The sequence below is a fragment of the Lycium barbarum genome, chromosome 4 (assembly GCF_019175385.1).
Source record: "Lycium barbarum isolate Lr01 chromosome 4, ASM1917538v2, whole genome shotgun sequence".
In the NCBI taxonomy this organism is placed as follows: Eukaryota; Viridiplantae; Streptophyta; class Magnoliopsida; order Solanales; family Solanaceae; genus Lycium; species Lycium barbarum.
Window position 1 is genome coordinate 35895662 of NC_083340.1, and position 18527 is coordinate 35914188.

The 18527-nt window shown below is 36.7% G+C and overlaps 1 long non-coding RNA gene across 2 annotated transcripts; it reads left to right on the forward strand.

The window, feature by feature from the left end:
* Positions 1-3543: 3543 nt before the first annotated feature.
* On the forward strand, positions 3544-7125 carry LOC132635871 (uncharacterized). 2 transcript variants are annotated; one of them, XR_009580788.1, is made up of 2 exons: positions 3544-4371; positions 5016-7125. It is a non-coding gene; the product is annotated as an uncharacterized LOC132635871 (long non-coding RNA). The 2 variants fall into 2 exon arrangements; XR_009580787.1 differs by having other exon boundaries at positions 3544-4363.
* Positions 7126-18527: the final 11402 nt, after the last annotated feature.

An 18527-nucleotide genomic window follows, 5' to 3' on the forward strand; every position in this document is an offset into this window, starting at 1 on the left:
AAAACAATCAGGCGCATGTGGTACAATCGCCTCAGTGAATACTTGGTAAAAGAAGGTTATATAAATGATGCCATTTGTCCATGTGTTTTTATTAAGAAAACAAAATCAGAGTTCGTTATAATCGCTGTTTATGTTGATGACATAAACCTAATTGGAACTCCAGAAGAGCTCCAAAAGGCGATTGAATATTTAAAGAAAGAATTTGAGATGAAAGATCTGGGAAAAGCAAAACTTTGTCTTGGTTTGCAGATTGAACATTTAACAGATGGGATCTTTATCTATCAATCTGCTTATACCGAAAAGGTTTTAAAACGATTTTACATGGACAATGCGCATCCTTTTAGTACTCCAATGATTGTTCGCTCACTTGAAGTGAGTAAAGATCCGTTCCGACCTCAAGAAGAAAATGAAGAGCTTCTTGGTCCTGAAGTACCATATCTTAGTGCAATTGGTGCACTTATGTATCTTGCTAACGCTACAAGACCTGACATAGCGTTCTCTGTTAATTTGGTAGCAAGATATAGCTCTTCTCTGTTAATTTGCTAGCAAGATATAACTCTTCTTCTACACGAAGACATTGGAACGGAGTTAAGCATATATTGCCATATATGAAGGGAACTAGCGATATGGGTTTGTTTTATACTAACAAAGGTAGTACAGATCTTGTTGGTTATGTAGATGCAGGTTATTTATCTGATCCACATAAAGCTCGATCTCAAACAGGCTATCTGTTTACATGCGGAGGTACTGCTATATCATGGCGATCCACAAAGCAGTCCATTGTTGCTACTTCTTCGAATCATGCTGAGATAATAGCTATTCATGAAGTAAGTAGAGAATGTGTGTGGTTGAGATCAGTGATACATTTCATCAGAGAAAGATATGGCTTTAAGTGTGATACAAAATTACCCACAGTATTATATGAAGATAATGCTGCATGCATAGCTCAATTAAAAGGAGGATTTACAAAAGGAGATAGAACGAAGCACATTTCACCAAAGTTATTTTTCACACATGATCTCCAGAAGAAATGTGATATTGATGTGCAACAAATTCGTTCAAGTGACAATCCTGCAGATTTGTTCACCAAATCTTTGCCAACTTCAACTCTTGAGAAGATGATATTCAAGATTGGAATGCAAAGACTCCGACATCTGAATATTGGTCTTCGTCAGGGGGAGTGAAATACGCGTTGTACTCTTTTTTTCTTAACCAAGTTTTGTCCCATTGGGTTTTCTTGGTAAGGTTTTTAATGAGGCAGCTCTCAAAGCGTATTACTAGATATGTGTACTCTTTTTCCTTCATTGAGGCTTTTTCCCACAGAGTTTTTCCTAATAAGGTTTTTAACGATACACATCATCTATGAACATCCAAGGGGGAGTGTTATGAAATATAGAATGAATGTCCACTACACAAATATAATGCCTCTTCCATTATCTTCCACCATATTAATGGTTCTTCCATTATCGTCCACCATATTAATGGTTCTTCCATTATCTCATATATTGAATGCATATGTAGCACTATAAATAGAGGCATAAGTCTTCATATGTAATGTACTTGAAACACATTTTGGAAGAATAATAAAATCTCTCCTCTTTGTCACTCTATATTTATAGTTTTCATCCTTTAATATTATTACTCTTTTAGCTTCATTTTATAACAAAAACATTATTTTCGCTTTTCAATATTAGAAGGGTGTTATGACTTTCAAATATACCCTGGATGGAAGTTAAAGTATATTTTTTTTGTATAGAGAAAGTTTCATTTTTGTTCTTAATTTATAAGATTCGTGTATTGTTGTGCTTTTATCCATTTATGCACGGACTCTAGTTTTGTAATAATTTTCAGTGGTACCTTGGGTTGAATCCTTATACTTTTTATGAATAATTACGTTGCACAAGATCCTTTAGTGACACAAGGGAGCAAGAAATCTGAACTTTTCTATTAATCAAGATTAGAGTTTGAGTGATCTGTTTTTAGATCTAACATGTGCAAGTTGACGTCAGTTCACGTAGCAATTACGTACCATGAAGGGCTTATTTACAATTGGTTCCTTCTAGTGTGAAATATTATAGGGGTTTTCTTACCCAATCTTCCAAGTAAACGTGATTTTGTTGTCTGAAGCAGTATAATCTTTGTTTACAAAAAAATAGGATCTTTCTTATGAATATTGTCTACGAACATATACGTTCCTGATTCCGATACAGATATTCATGATGGCCATAAGTTCTACTACTTATCTCCATAATAGCCATAACGGGGATTGCTCCTTCAGAGTTAGCTAAAAGCGGGTTATAAAGTTTATCTTGATTGCGAAACCCTAGCTTTGGAGAGAAGACCTTGTTCTGAATTCTTGATGAAAATCTATTGATTCAAGATGAAATCTTGTTGGAATCTGTAACAAGAGGAAGAAAAAAAGAGGAGACAGAATATTCTTGATTTCATATATGCACAAAAAGCATTGCAACGTACACTTTAATAATAAAGACAGCCAATAAAAACATAAAAGTGTCCACCTCTAACAACATGAGGGACTTGGAAATGAATACGTAAGATAACCTAGGGACCTAAACAACATAAACAGAACTCATACTCAAATAAAAAAGAGACTAATATGAACTTCTCAGAATCTTGAATATAATAGTTACAAATTGCATTTGTGACAGAATTTTTGTTTGGGAGTAATAGTTTAATAGCATTAAGAACTCATCTTGGGTACTGGAGAAGGTCATTTTGTGGTTGGGAGAGACGCCTTGCACTTGATCCTCTGGAACTAATCTTCTTTATTTCCATTCATTTTATACCATTTTTCTACCGCCCAACGCCATGCAACAGCCACCTCGGCCGTCCCTATTTTTCTAACATGAAATCCTTCAGTAAAACACCCATAATGTCTTGTAAGAATAAAAACAGTTTGAAGCATCGAAAACTAACCTTCAAGGCTTTAAATTATATACAGATCATAGCTCAATTTATGTTATGTCATGTGCGACTATGGTTGTATTCTTCTCCTAAACATTTCCAACCTGTTCCAAACGACCTTTATTCTCTTATAAATGGACTACAACCTCATAAACATAAGACTTAGGTATTACATGTCTTTACAACCTTCTGACCATCCCTTATTCCCAACTTAGATACTGAGCGAGGATGTAATACTTGATGACAATTTTTAGGGGCTCTATTGAAAACATATGGAGCTTGAATATCAATTTTGGAGTGGTTTGGAGATGATTTGAGGCATTTTGAGCAGATTTTCATATTGAAAACTCGAGGTTGAAAACAATTCTATCTGTGCGTATTCTCTATATATCCATGTATAATGCTTTGTATCTCATGTATATCATGTAATCAGTGAATATACATGAAAACAGTGTGATTTTCAATGACATACATGAGGTACATGCGTGATATACATTGTCGTGTGTTTGTGAATGTCAGACTTCTAGTTTTTGTTTGTTTTTTTTTTTTCTTTTTTTTTTTTTTTGATAAATGTGGTGGAGATGATTCTTGAGATGAAGTTGACCAAAGAATATATCATAGTAGGCTTAAGTTATCAGGAGCCCCTAAAGTTGTCCACATATTCCATTAGACACTTCAATTCAGACTTGTACCTATTGAACACCTATATCATTTCAGATTTAAACCACTTAGACACTTTTTGTTGACATGATAAAATGCACACAAACAGACGCGGGAGAGGTTTTTTTGGCCAATTTTTCTTTTTTTTTTTTTTTTTTTTTTTTTGCAACTCTTTCCGCCACCTTCTTTGCCAGAAAAATGGAGGAATTAGTTATAGGGAAAATTGATAGGAGCATTAGAGGGATACACGGCCAAAAATTAAAAAAAAAAAAAAAAAAAAAGGTGACCGGGGTCGTCTTCTTGATAGAAGTAGGTCGTATTTCTGACGGAGGACTCACGCTCAAAACAGAGAACCATCATCAAAACTCCGTCCACCACCACTATCGTCTTTGGCGCACTGTGACCCTTTTTTTTTCATCTACTTCACATGATCTCCATCTTAAACTGCCGTGAACCATCTTTCTCGGCCGTGAACCCTCTTTCTTGGCCCTCATCATCATGTCAAACACCAGAATCCCCACCAGCGAATCAAATCCAGCCAATAGCACCTCCCCCTCTCGTCTTCCCAACAAAACTAAATCTGAAACAAACAAAAAAACATATCTGATACAAGAAAAAAAAATATATTTGAAACAAAAAAGATAGATCTGCAATGGGAAAGAAGACGTAAAGGGAACATAAAATGGAAGTGAGGAAGAAATATGCTACGGTCAGCCAAGGAGGCGACGACAGTGATGTAGCGGCTGATGGAAGGGGTGGTGACGACTGATTAGATTAGGTTAGGGTGTAAGTTAAATTTTATTTTTTTACTCAATTCTTCTTTTAATATTTTTTAGGACCATCTGTCACATGTCCTCGTGTAATTGGTCATTTTGTCACCCGCTATTGTATTGTACACATTTTTTATTTTTTGTTAATTGCAAGTGTCTAGATGGTTCAAATTCAGAGTTCAAATTCCCCAAAATTTTCTCACTTTATTTGATCATGAAAATTGAATTTGGAAAAATACCTAAAATCCTGTTTTCACTTTTTTTTACTTTTAGTACATTCAAACAATCAAATATTCTTCACAAAAATTATAACCAAACACAACTCCAACTCCAATATTTCAAAAAAAAGTAAAACATATTTGATTTTCATGGCCAACTCCTACTTAATTGCAACTGTATACTTAAATTGATAGGTAAATATTGATGAAGTTATTAAGTGGTCTTTCTTGAGAGACTCGATTTAATACTCTAATTATATTTTACCTGCCATATTGTTAATCTTATTTTAAGCAATTGTACATGAAAGTTCTTTCAATAGTACATACCTTTGAAGTTGGGAATGCAAATATTCAATTTTGAATATATAAATAGTCTGTTCACCTGGGATTGATGGGTTTAATAATCTGTTTTTTAAGAAAGCTTGGAATGTTATACATGCAGATGTCGGCCAAGCAGTCTAGGAGTTCTTCTAGAGAGACATTATATTGAGAGCTGCAAATGCCACTGTGGTTACCTTAGTGCCAAAAATTCCACAACATGAGAAAGTTAAGGACTTTAGACCTATTTCTTGCTGCTCCACTATCTATAAGATAATATCTAAGATCATCTCTAACAGGGTTAGAGCAACCATTGATGGGATTGTGGGTGCTAATCAGTCTGCATTTATCCTGGTAGAGTAATATCTGACAACATACTGTTGAGTCATGAACTAGTAAAGGAATACACAAGGAAGTAGTTATCTCCAAGATGTATGATTAAGGTAGATATTCAGAAAGCATATGTATCTTTGGAATGGTGTTTCCTGCAATAGGTATTGAGGGAATTGGGTTTTTCTAGCAGAATGATCACTAGGATTATGCTATGTGTTACCACTGTCAGCTATAGTTTCCAGATTAATGGAGTGCTAATTGATTCTATCTAGGCCAAGAGAGGGCTAAGGCAAGGGGACCCTCTATCCCCTTACCCGTTTGTTATGGCAATGGAATATCTCAGTAGGTGCCTCAATACAAAGGGAGAAACCTGGATTTAATTTTCATCCAAGGTGCAAGAAACTGGGAATCACCCATTTGTGCTTTGCATATGACCTTTTGATGTTCACTAGAGGGGAAAGTTGTTAGGAGACAAGTTCAACATTTCTCTAATGCATCTAGATTGAAAGCAAACCTAAGCAAAAGCCATATCTACTTTGGTGAAGTTGATAATGATACAACAGAGGGTATTCTGCAATGTATGGGATATGAGCTGGGGGTATTGCCTTTCAAGTATCTAGGGGTACCTTTATCGAATAAGAAACTATCTGTGCTCAATGTAGACCACTTGTAGATAAGATTACTGCAAGAATTACATCCTGGATGGCTAGGGGACTGCCGTATGCTGGTAGGCAACAATCGGTTAGATCAGTTTTGGTAGGCAGTCAAGCATATTGGTCTCAAATGTTTCTACTACCTCAGAAGGTGATCAAGCTCATTGAAGCTGCTTGTCGAACATACTTGTGGACAGGGGAAGCAACAATGTCAAAAAAAGCCTTGGTGGCTTGGGAGAAAGTTTGTATGCCAAAGGATGCAGGTGGGTAAATATGATTAATTTGAAGTTGTGGAATCAAGCAGCTATATGCAAACTGCTATGGGCTCTTAGTTTACAAAAGAAGACATTATGGATTGCTTGGAGTCATTCTTACTATATCAAGAACCAGCATTGGCTTACTATGGAGGTGCCTAAACAAGCTTCCTGGATGTTCAGGAAATTGTTCCATATGAGGAAATTCTAGAATACACTGGAAGTAGAGACCAAGATACTCAAGCAAGGAAAATTTCAGATCAAGGCTGCCTATAAACAACTCAGAGGTAAACTTCCAGTCGTGCCCCGGAGGGATTTAATATATCACAATGCAGCTTGTCCCAAACATATTTCCATTTTGTGGCTTAGTTTGCATGCTATACTGAAAACAAAGGATGTTTTGTTGAAATGCGGACTGCCTATTAATGGTACTTGTGGTCTATGTGGTGACCAGCCTGAAACCCAACATCATTTACTGTTTGAGTGTGCTTATTCTTATGAGGTTTGGAGGCAGATACTGGTATGGATGAAATGGCACAGACTTATCTTACCATGGGATCAGGAATGGAGGAGATGGGTGCAGCAGACTAGGAAGACAAAAGCTTCTTAGGGAATATTGCTTAAGGCTAGTTTTACAGTAGTGATTTATGAAGTGTGGGGAGAAAGAAATGCAAGGGTGTTCAACAGCAAGATGACAACTGCAACCAAGTTAATACATAGTATTCAAACTATATTACGCACTAGAGTAAGGAAGAATAGGAAGTTATTTGAGTTTGTAAGGGAATTGTAGAGGATATTTGGTTTGTAGGAGTTTTTTTTGGTTTCATTGTTCTGTAGGTAGTATTTAGAGAGCAAACTGGTGGCTTGGCTCTGGTTTTTCGATTCTTGCACTTGGTAATTAATAAAATGACTGTTAATTGCCAAAAAAAAAATAGTCCATTCAATAGAACCAATCCACGTCAATAAAAAAAATCAAGCAAATAATCATTTCAAACTTTGTTGCTTCCATGTAAATATTACCCCCTCCATCCCATATTACTCGTCCACTCTACTCTTTACACGCCCTTTAAGAATTCATAAATAAAAATGTATTTTTAGCAAATTAACATTATCTCTCTTCAATTAATTGTAATACTCTAATCAATATAGTTACTTTAAAAAATAATTAATACTAAGAGCAAAGTAGGGATTCATTAATTAATTCTATTTTAATTTTATGAATGGACAAATATTTTAGGACGAATATTTATAATAATATGGACAATTAATATGGGATAGACGAGTAACAACAATGTGTAATAATAATACGGGAGATACTACAAATATTAAATGAAAAGGCTGTGAATGCTGTCACGACAGGATAGAGTAAAATGGGCCCACATGGTTTAGGCAAAGTATGCATCTTTTGAGGGGACAACAGGGTCATAAATGTTACAGAGTAGTTGGATTTTTTGTCTAACAGGAGAAAATGTACACGTATAAAGCAGCTAAATACAATAGCCTTAAAGCACAAAAAGTAATAAAATACCTAAAACACCCTTTGCAGGCAAGTAGGCATGTCGACAATCTCCTGCTTCCCTAGGCTGTTATATATATTAGTGGTAATTCATTAAAATATGCATACGATATATGATGATATACGTTCTATACATGTAATATACATTATTGCTGGGAGAAAACTTCAATAATTGTGTAACGAACTAGAATTCTCAACAAAAGTATATATAATCTGATAGCCAAATTACAATTATAATACTCAAACTATCGAATAACAATGGAAAATACTAAAATGAAGCAACTAAGGATAGAGATAAGAATGGGGATGAAAAGTTAGACTTTGAGAAAGGGGATGAGAGGAATAAACATTTTCTTCATACTAAGCATAGTCCCGTTTTGCTCTCACAAACCGCTATTTATTAACTCGGATCCCAAACATAGCCACTTAATCTGATATTGGGTTGCTTCGCCAACACCAGTCCAAGCCTATTCATAACAATACATTCGGCCCCAATAAGAACGTTGTCCTCAAGGTTCGTGTCACGATCCAACCCGCCATGACTGGCACCCATTTAAAACCTAGTGGGCGAACCAACATACAAGACACCTATCCATTCAATCCGGTTTTATATTAACCAAACTAAACGATTATTACTCATTTAACAACAAAAGAACAAGTAAATCATGCCATAAATACTGAAATAAGTGTGGAAGTTCTAACTATTATAATCCCCAAAATCCGAAAATCATCGTACAGGACTCTAAGCTAAAAACATGTGTAAGAATCTGAAGTCTAACAATTTAGTAATCCATAATGTCCAGAGTACAAAAAGACATCATAGGAAGAAGATCTTCGGGCGGCCTGGCATGGGAAGAAGCTCACCCTAAAATCTGTCAACAAATATCCTCCACGCTAGATGTGAGGACGAGCAACAATCTCTATATCAAAATCTGCACTCAAAGAATGCAGCAAGGTAGTATCAATACAAACACTATGTACCGGTAGATATCATAGGCCGACTAAGATTAGTATCACGCATATTTCGTAAAATTGATAGAATAAAACAAGTCAGTCAATAGTCATGAATATCAATAAATCACAGCAAGTCAATCAAGAACAATCACAATCAAATCACCAAGATGTAAAGCATCACAATCACGTAAGTCACAACGGAAATAAATTTACCACAATAACCTCAGTCGCTGGACATATATGCTAGCTGATGTCTTAGCTCAGTAGTCATGACCTGCAAGGGACCCATGGTCAGGTTTGATTCGGTTTGACTTTTTTAGTTAAAAGCAAACCAAAACAAGAGTGGTCAGGTTTTTCTTTTTAAACCAAACCGAGTCAAACCAAATCACTAGTCGGGTTTTGTTCGGATTATCAGTTTGATGCGGGTTGTCGGTTTCCTTTATACATCCCTACTAATTACACTGCATTTAAGGATTGAAAGAAATAAAAATACTCAAAGGAATAATATAAGTACTAGTTAAAGATCCAACAATGGCTTTGTAGAAGAAATTTATCAAACTAGAGAGAGAAGGTAGAAGACTTTACTTATATCTCAAAACTCTCGAATGTCACTACAATGAAAATGTGTCAAAGCATCCCTATTTATAATACTGGAAAACCAACATAGACTAGGACTAGAAAAACCTATTCCAATATGGATTTGATAAATAAATCCTAACTAGACACAAATTAAATAAACTAAATCCTAAACAAATTAAGTTTCTTATTCATGGTTTATTTTAGGCATAGCCTCCCTTAAACCAAGATCTTCAAACTTGAGCGTGCCATTAACAATATCATATCTTGTAGAAGTCAACCACCTCAGACTCTCGAACAATTTCCTGAAGTATGTAGCATCGACAAAATTGTGGGCGTTGTCTTTAGTCAGCTTCAGTTTCTCTTCAAAAAGATTCAAAGTTGACTTTCTCCATGTTAAACATCTTCAAAGTATCATGAGTATATGTCATAACTGTTACACCCCGGAAATTTTCCGTTAGCATGTGCAAAATAGGCTAATAAGGATAACATATGTGTGTGGCATTTTGAAGGCAAGTAATAAGGTCCCGTAGATTGGTATCGAGGAGTTGAACAACTTTTACGAAGGTTCCATAAGGATCGGAAATGAGACCAAGTCAAGAAAATAAGCTTCAGTGAACTGGGAGTATACGGTCCATTATACGGACCGTAAAAGTGTTTTACGGTCCATTATACGGACCGTAGAAGTGTCACAGAAGAGGCTGGATGAAGGGTGAGTTTTATGGTGTACTATACGGACCGTATAACGGTTTGACGGTCCGTAAAATGAATCATCAAAGTGTCACAGAATGAGGTTGAAAGAAGGTCGATTTTACGGTGCATTATACGGACCGTATAACGATTATACGGCCCGTCAAATGGATCGTCAAATGGTTACAGAAAGGGGTGATCTCTGGGTCCATTTTACGGCCAGTTATACGGACCGTATAAATTTATACGGACCGTATAACGAACCGTATAATGACATCGGGATTGAAGTTGAATTTTATAAAATATGATCCAAGTCTCATTTTCTTCATTCCCACTTTCTACTACACGATCCTCTCTCTCTCTAGAATATTCTACACTCTCCCAAACCAAGAACACAAGTAGAAATCTAAGATCAAATTCATCAATTCACCATAACCTAGTGCAAGAACACATCAAAAAGGATTATTTGAGTCAAGAAATTCCTAGAAGGAGGACCTAGGGTTTTGTTGGAGCGAAGCATTTCAACTCAAGGGTTGTTCAATCACCATCCAAGGTATGTTTCATGACCTTATTAAGTTATTTAAGTGTTAGAAACATAGGAAAAGCTTGAATTGTAGAAAGACATAGAAAAATGGGTGAATAGTGCCACCATTGAGTGATGATGGAATTGAATCATATAAGTTGAAGTGTTAAGGTTATGAATATGCTAGAAATGATGATTTTACCATGAAATAAGTATTAAAGGTGTGAAAACACGATGATAAGCTAGGTAGGAAATTATGGAAAAATTGGAGGAAAATGGTGAAATGTGATGAGTCTATATGAATGATGGTTGTTGGTGGTAATGTTGTGGGTATTATTGTGAATGCTGGGAATTGATATAGACGATGGGAAAAGTAGAATAAACAAAGGAAGTGCTGCCCAATTTTCTTTATAAAATAGCGACGCGTTCTTATAGCCCACTAACTAACGATAATTCGAATTCCCTTATGAAGGTAACGACGCGATATTGCAGCAGAGCAAGTGAACGGTATTCTAGCTAAGCGACCAAGGTATGTGAGGCTAGTCCTTTTCTTCAAATGGCATGAATCCCATAGCATAAAATCCCCTTCTTTCCATGAGCTAATAGATATGATATGATAATGCTAAAGCGATGATTATGTCCTCATTGTCTACACTCACCTCATGTACTAATTCCTTCGAGGTGAGGCAGAATGTCAGAAATTGCTCCATAAAGAGATCGGGGGATCACGACCTTACGTCACCCCGGTAGAGTACAAATGATCATGAGCTCACGCATGTATTATGATAAGATAAGCATGTTTTTAAAAGTATATGATGATAAGTATTTTATGTTAAGCATGTCATGATTGCATTTACACCGCGCCTAGTTGGCCGGGCAGACACCGCTTCGGCGGGCGGCTACACGGATACACCATGACCCTCTCGGGCATGGGCAGACACCACTAGTCGGCGGCATGAGATGGTACCCCGGACGCGGAAGGCCTGGACGCGGGCTTATATTATTGGTGATCACACCGTTCCGACATGGACGGGTAGCTTGCATGATATGTATACATGATATGATAAAGAGTATGAGTAAGACAACATACATCATCCTTCCTATGATTATGATTCAGCTTCACATGTTCACTTTGATGTTCATTAGGTTGTTATTGTTTCTCTCTTCATTATTTATGCCTCTTATACTCAGTACAATGTTCGTACTGACGTCCTTTTCTTTGGACGCTGTGTTCATGCCCACAGGTAGACAGGGAGACGAGCTAGATCCAGAGCCATAGGGGCAGTCAGCTGTTGAGAGCACTCCATTGTTCGGAGGTGCTTGTGATTTCTTTTGTGTATACGTACATATATATATATATCCATTTTGGGGCATGACGGAGTCTTGTTCCGTCCATTGTATAGCACGTCAGTAGAGGCTCGTAGATGCGCAGTGTGGGTTAGATGGTTCCACAAGATATTACTATATGTATATACTATCTTGATAGCCGTATGGCAAATGTATGTAAAGCAAGTATGTTTCTTGTAAAGTATGATTTTCACATGTTTCGTCTATAAATTCTGAAAGAAGTATTTAATGAGTAATTGAGTATTAAGAAGAGCGGTGCTCGGTGGTTAGCCCCGGGTACCCGTCGCAGCCCCTAGCCGGGTCGTGACAATGACCCAATTTACTGATTGTGCAGGCACCTACCTTATTATCACTAGTAGGCGAATCCTTACCCGTTAACCCATTAGTTACTAGCCAATTTCAACTTCTTTAATCACTTATACTTAAACAATAAATGAATATGTGAATGAATAAATAGTCTACCAAGTCATAAATAATAAATGATATAAGTGCGGAAGTCTAACTATTACACCCCCAATATCTGAAAGTCATCGTACATAGACTCTAACCAACAATGTCTAAAGAATGAAATATATGTCAAATATAATAATAAATAATGTCTGGAATTTAAAGTAGACATTTGGAAAGAGAGATCTTCAGGTGGCATGACATGGGTAGAAGCTCACCCTCGGATCTGATTGAGCAAACTAGCTTTAAGCTAGAGATGTGGTCTGGATGAAATCTCTATAACACAATCTGCACTCAAAAAGGGTGCAACAAGGTAGTATCAGTACAAACCAGTAAGCATCATAGGCCGACTAAGATTAGTTCACGTATATAAGCATAAAATCAACAAGATAAACAGATAGGCACTTAATACTCAAATCCAAGTCACAAAATATCCCATAGAGTCACAGCCTAAGATGAAACTTCTAAACCACAAGTCTGTCAAGTCTCAATAATATCACCTGATAACCATAAGTCCAAGTTCTATCTCTAGGTAGAGTCACTAATACACAATTTAACTCAGTCAATGGTCATATTTATATCACAATAGGCATTCAACATCCATACCAAAATCAGAACCAAACGAGCATATAATAATACAGAATAAAATATAATGATGTGCAATGCAATGCACAAGCCAATCACTCTAACTGTACATACATGCTAATTGGTGTTTTTTTCCAATAGCTATGACCTGTAGGGAACCTATGATGTCCATGTACCACTCGCTCCGAAACTGACCTCGGATCACGAGCCCATAATCTAGGTCACATCCTCACCCCTTATCAAACGTGCCCATAATCTAGGTCATATCCTCACCCTCTGTCAAATGTGCCCATAATCTATAAAATGTGTCTTTTCATATATATATATATATATATATATATATATATATATATATATATATTACATCACTTTCAATGATCGATTATCAAGTAGTATATATCAATAGTATCACAAGTTCAACAAGAAGATTATATTAACTTCTTCATTAATTTCACATCACTTTGCATCACGTATGAATGCATAAATGAGTGTAAACAGGGTAAAACAATGCAAACAAAATAACAATGAAGGTACAAGTCACAAACCACAAGTCATATCAAGACTTAGATAAATCAGCTCAACCATGAAATGGATCATACCAACCATCTCCACCAACAAAAGGGTCTATGTCCCTCTTTACTTCCCAACATAACACGTATACCTCCCAACTAAATCTTGTATCACCAAGGTGCTCCATTTTCTCATATGACATCATCAACACCAAGTCATAATCCAATATTAATATGCGTATGGATGAGAATGTAGGCCATGCACGATATCGTTGTCAATAGTAAATCATAATCAAGATTTCATATGAGTATTATCATAAGTATATATCACAATCCATGTCTAAACTCATGATCCTTCCTTTCTTCGATGATATGTTTCACAATAAGAGAGAATTGAGTGCAACACGTATTACAGCACAATAATTTAGGTGACAAGTCTAATCATAATGACAGTGCAACATGCCACCATCAATAACAATCAACTTAATAGAAATCCATCCCGAATCACCACAGTATGAATACAACTACACCTCATATTTCAGTACATAAAGTAATGGCAACGACATAAAGCAATGGCGACGAGCCCACAAAATTAGAAGTCATACCAATCTAGCTAATATCCAAGCAAAACACCATGTTTGAAGACCTAATCATGCTTTCTCCCGTCAATTCTACACAATACATATGTTTCGCTAATCAAAGTCTAACTTAAGTAAATCGTACCCAATCTCGATTGCAGAACAAGAGCCACAAACTACTCCACACGACCTTTCTGTTTCTGAAGCACCTTATAACGGTCAAAGTCTAACAATAGAATGCTAAGTAAGCAACAAATCATGTATTTAAACAAGGACAACAATTTAAGGAAGAAGACCCACTTACTTCTACCCTTTTCAATGGATAAAACCATCCTTTAATGGTGAGTTTATCATAACTTAGCTCTACAATCATTAACCTTCAGTTCATGGGTTTCTAATCAATTTTACCCTTTCAAATAGATTTTAGGACAAAGTTTCTATTTTTATTATAACCCTAAGTCTCAACATGCAATTTCAACCACAAGAAAGTAGAAAGTGATAATCTATACTCCTAGATGATTAATCAACAACAAAATCAACAACCCATCAATTATTTAAGGGTTTACTAATTGTAGGGTTCTAGGATTTTCACCCACCATTTATGGACCTTAAACTAATCATGGAACTTGAAGAAGAAAGAAAAAAGGAACAAATAGAGGTGGGGACTTAACCTTCAAAATGCTTTCACCAATGAATGGAATGAAGTTTGCCTCTTTCTCTCTTGAAAACTGACTTTGGGGTCTTGTGGGTAATGGTTCGGAGTTAGAATATAAAAATAGGGTTTTCTGCCCCCGTCGGTCACTGCGGCAGTCTCGTTATGGCGGCCTTGAGTCAGCTACAGCAGACCTGCTGGAACAGTCCGCACAAAATGGTCATAACTTCCTCATACGGAGGCGAAACGCGATGATTCTTTTTGCTATAGCTTCGTAATTACAATACAAATCTAATGGTTCAATCCTTACACAAAACAAAGGTCGATTGATCAATATGGATCCCTTTCTATCCAAAGACCTACAACCAAAACATTGAATATGAGCACGATAAAACCCAAACCCATCCAAACCTTACCAAAACTTTTGGACAAGTTCAAAATCATCATATTAACTTGTTGGAACTTCCAAAACATTGACACGGGGTCATCCTAACCTGACGTTGATCGTGGTCAACTCTAACTCGTTAACTTAACTAGTTTCTCCATCGACGACTTAATTTACACTCGATCCTTGCGAGAACCGATACAATGATTTCATTAAGTCATAGATCATACTAACAAAACTTGGGGAAGGGTCAAAAAGGGTAGATGGGTCAAAAATACTATAACAACCAGGCGGTTCATTACATCAGATACCCATTTACAAATCGTTGATCCCCGAACGAAGAAAGGGAGTAAGAAGGTTGACGATAACCCAAGAACATGTCTCAAAACAACACAAACGATTTCCTTAAGCCTTAAAACATCAGTTACCTGAAACTTGCTTCTCACTTGTCGCTGATCACGAACCCTCACGAAACTATGTCATATCACTTAATTCATTTTATAGATGCCTTTCCTTTAGCATACTAATGATCACATCTCTTCCGAAATATGTAAGACAACAACCCCACAATGTACACTAACCTAAGTAATCTCAATTTCTAATCAAATCACAATCATCGTTACCATCTAATTATTTCTCTAACCCCCTCAAGGATACCACAAATCACAAGTCATGCAAACTAGTCGAGTCAATCCTGGAGATAGTAGCATGCCACCTACTCTGCACCCTAGAGTTCCCTTAGCTTACTCAACTAGAAAACCAAAAACTTTCTGAATCCAGCCTACCACATATACCGTCCTATTACTACTCTGACGTATATATACGAAGGTGCCTTTGCTCGAATTCCCTTAATCTAAATTTTCGAAATGCTCTCTACCACTCGAGTTGATTCAACCTTCATCACAAATTTACCCCTACGATGCCTTACTTGTCTAACCAAAACACCCTTAAACATTCGTGCGATTATCCCTTTTTGTGCGATTAACTAACCGAATAGTAACACATGTAGTAGTAGGAACTAGCCGAACATACACAATAGGTACAAAGCTCTAAAAAAAATCCCCCAAGTATGTTAGAGAATGATGGAATGAATAATAAGGGTTTTAACTTAGGAAGTACGAAGAAAACTGCTCGTCGTCTACTGCGGCGGTCAATGGTTCGCTGCGGCGGTCCCGCTGTGGCAGATATCCCAATGCTACAGCGGACCCTGTCACACCTGACTACCCGCGTCGGCGAGCTGTGCCCCGCTATAGAGGAATCCCTTCTGCTGTAGTGGTCGCCCTTTAACCAGTGTGCTCGATTTTCCACTAAGTTTTCACTCCCTATCTTAACTATTCATCCAAGGCATTACAACTACAAACTAAACATGCAGGTAAATGTACAAACATACTACAGACTCACCTGTGGCCTCGCAATTCCCAGTGGAGGTCTAATTTATCACGTCACCCTCACAATTCCTAGTGGAGGTCTAATTCCCAGTGGAGATCATGTAACCCTTCGTACCATCTCTCCCATTTCGCAAGAAAACCCACAAATAAGCGAGTCTCAACCACCATTCCACACAATAGAAACCTCAAATCAGAACTGAATACTGAACTTAGTCACACGTCCGAATCAGGAAGACACATCTGGTACCATATCAAGTCATGTCGTAACAAAACCGCTCGCATGGGAGTCTAGGAAACGAGTTTCTCCTATCTGTGGAAGAATAAGACAAGGAAGTGTAGATACCAATTGGAATCGACTAAATACCAATTTGAATGAAGTAGCACGAAAGAATGGAAGAAGTGAAATTTCCTAAATGTCTTATAGCGTCTCGCAGATAAGTACGAAGCGCTGCGCACCTATCCACAAGACTCTACTAGACACGTCCTTTATACAACGAGATTCACAAACCTAGGCTCTGATACCAACTGTCACGACCCAAATTACTAATCGTGTGGGCACCTACCTTATTATCACTAGTTGTCGGACCCTTACCCGTTAACCCATTAATCACTAGCCAATTTCAACTTCTTTAATCATTTAGATAGTCAATGAATAAATAGTCTACCAAGTCATAAATAATAAATGATATAAGTGCGGAAGTCTAACTATTACACCCCCAATATCTGAAAGTCATTGTACAAGGACTCTAACCAACAATGTCTAAAGAATGAAATATATGTCAAATATAATAATAAATAATGCCTGGAATTTAAAGTAGACATTTAGAAAGAGAGATCTTCAGGTGGCATGTCATGGGTAGAAGCTCACCTTCGGATCTGATCGAGAAAAATGGCTTCAAGCTAGAGATGTGGTAAGGATGAAATCTCTGGAACATAATCTACACTCAAAAAGGGTGCAACAAGGTAGTATCAGTACAAACACTATGTACTGGTAAGCATCACAGGCCGACTAAGATTAGTTCACGTATATAAGCATAAAATCATCAAATTAAATAGATAGACACTTAATACTCAAATCCATGTCACATAATATCCTATAACAGAGTCACAACCTAAGATGAAGCTTCTAAACCAAAAGTCTGTCAAGTCTCAATAATCTCAACTGATAATCACAAGTCCAAGTTTCGTCTCTAGGTAGAGTCACTAATCCGTAATTTAAATAAGTCAATGGTCATATTTATATCAGAATAGGCATTCAACATCCATACCAAAATCAGAACTAAAAGTGCATATAATAATACAGAATAAAATGGAATGATGTGCAACGCAATGCAATACAATGCACTGGACAATCACTCGAATTGTACATACATGTTAATTGATGTCTTTGCCAAATAGCTATGACCTGCAGGGGACCCATGATGTCCATGTACCACTCGCTCCGAAATTGATCTCGGATCACGAGCCCATAATCTAGGTCACATCCTCATCCCCTGTCCAATGTGCCCTTTCATATATATATATATATATATACATCACTCATCACTTTCAATGATCGATTATCAAGTAGTATATATCAAATAGTATCACAAGTTCGACAAGAAGATTATATTAACTTCTTCATTAATTTCACATCACTTTGGATCACGTATGAATGCATAAATGAGTGTAAACAGGGTAAAACAATGCAAACAGAATAACAATGAAAGTACAAGTCATAAGCCACAAGTCATATCAAGACTTAGATAAATTAGTTTAACCATGAAATGGATCATACCAACCATCTCCACCAACATAAGGGTCTATGTCCCTCTTTACTTCCCAACATAACACGTATACCTCCCAACTAAGTCTTGTATCACCAAGGTGCTTCATTTTCTCATATGTCATCATCAACACCAAGTCATAATCCAATATTAATATGCGTATGGATGAGAATGTATGCCATGTAAGATATCTTTATCAACAATAAATCATAATCAAGATTTCATTTGAATACTATCATAAGTATATATCACAATCTAAGTCTAAACTCATTATCCTTCCTTTCTCCAATGATATGTTTTTACAATAAGAGAGAATTGAGTGCAACACGTATTACAACACAACAATTCAGGTGACAAGTCTAATCACAATAACAGGGCAACATGCCACAATCAATGACAATCAACCTAACAGAAATCCATCCTTAATCACCACAGTATGAATACAACTACACCTCATATTTCAGTATATAAAGTAATGGC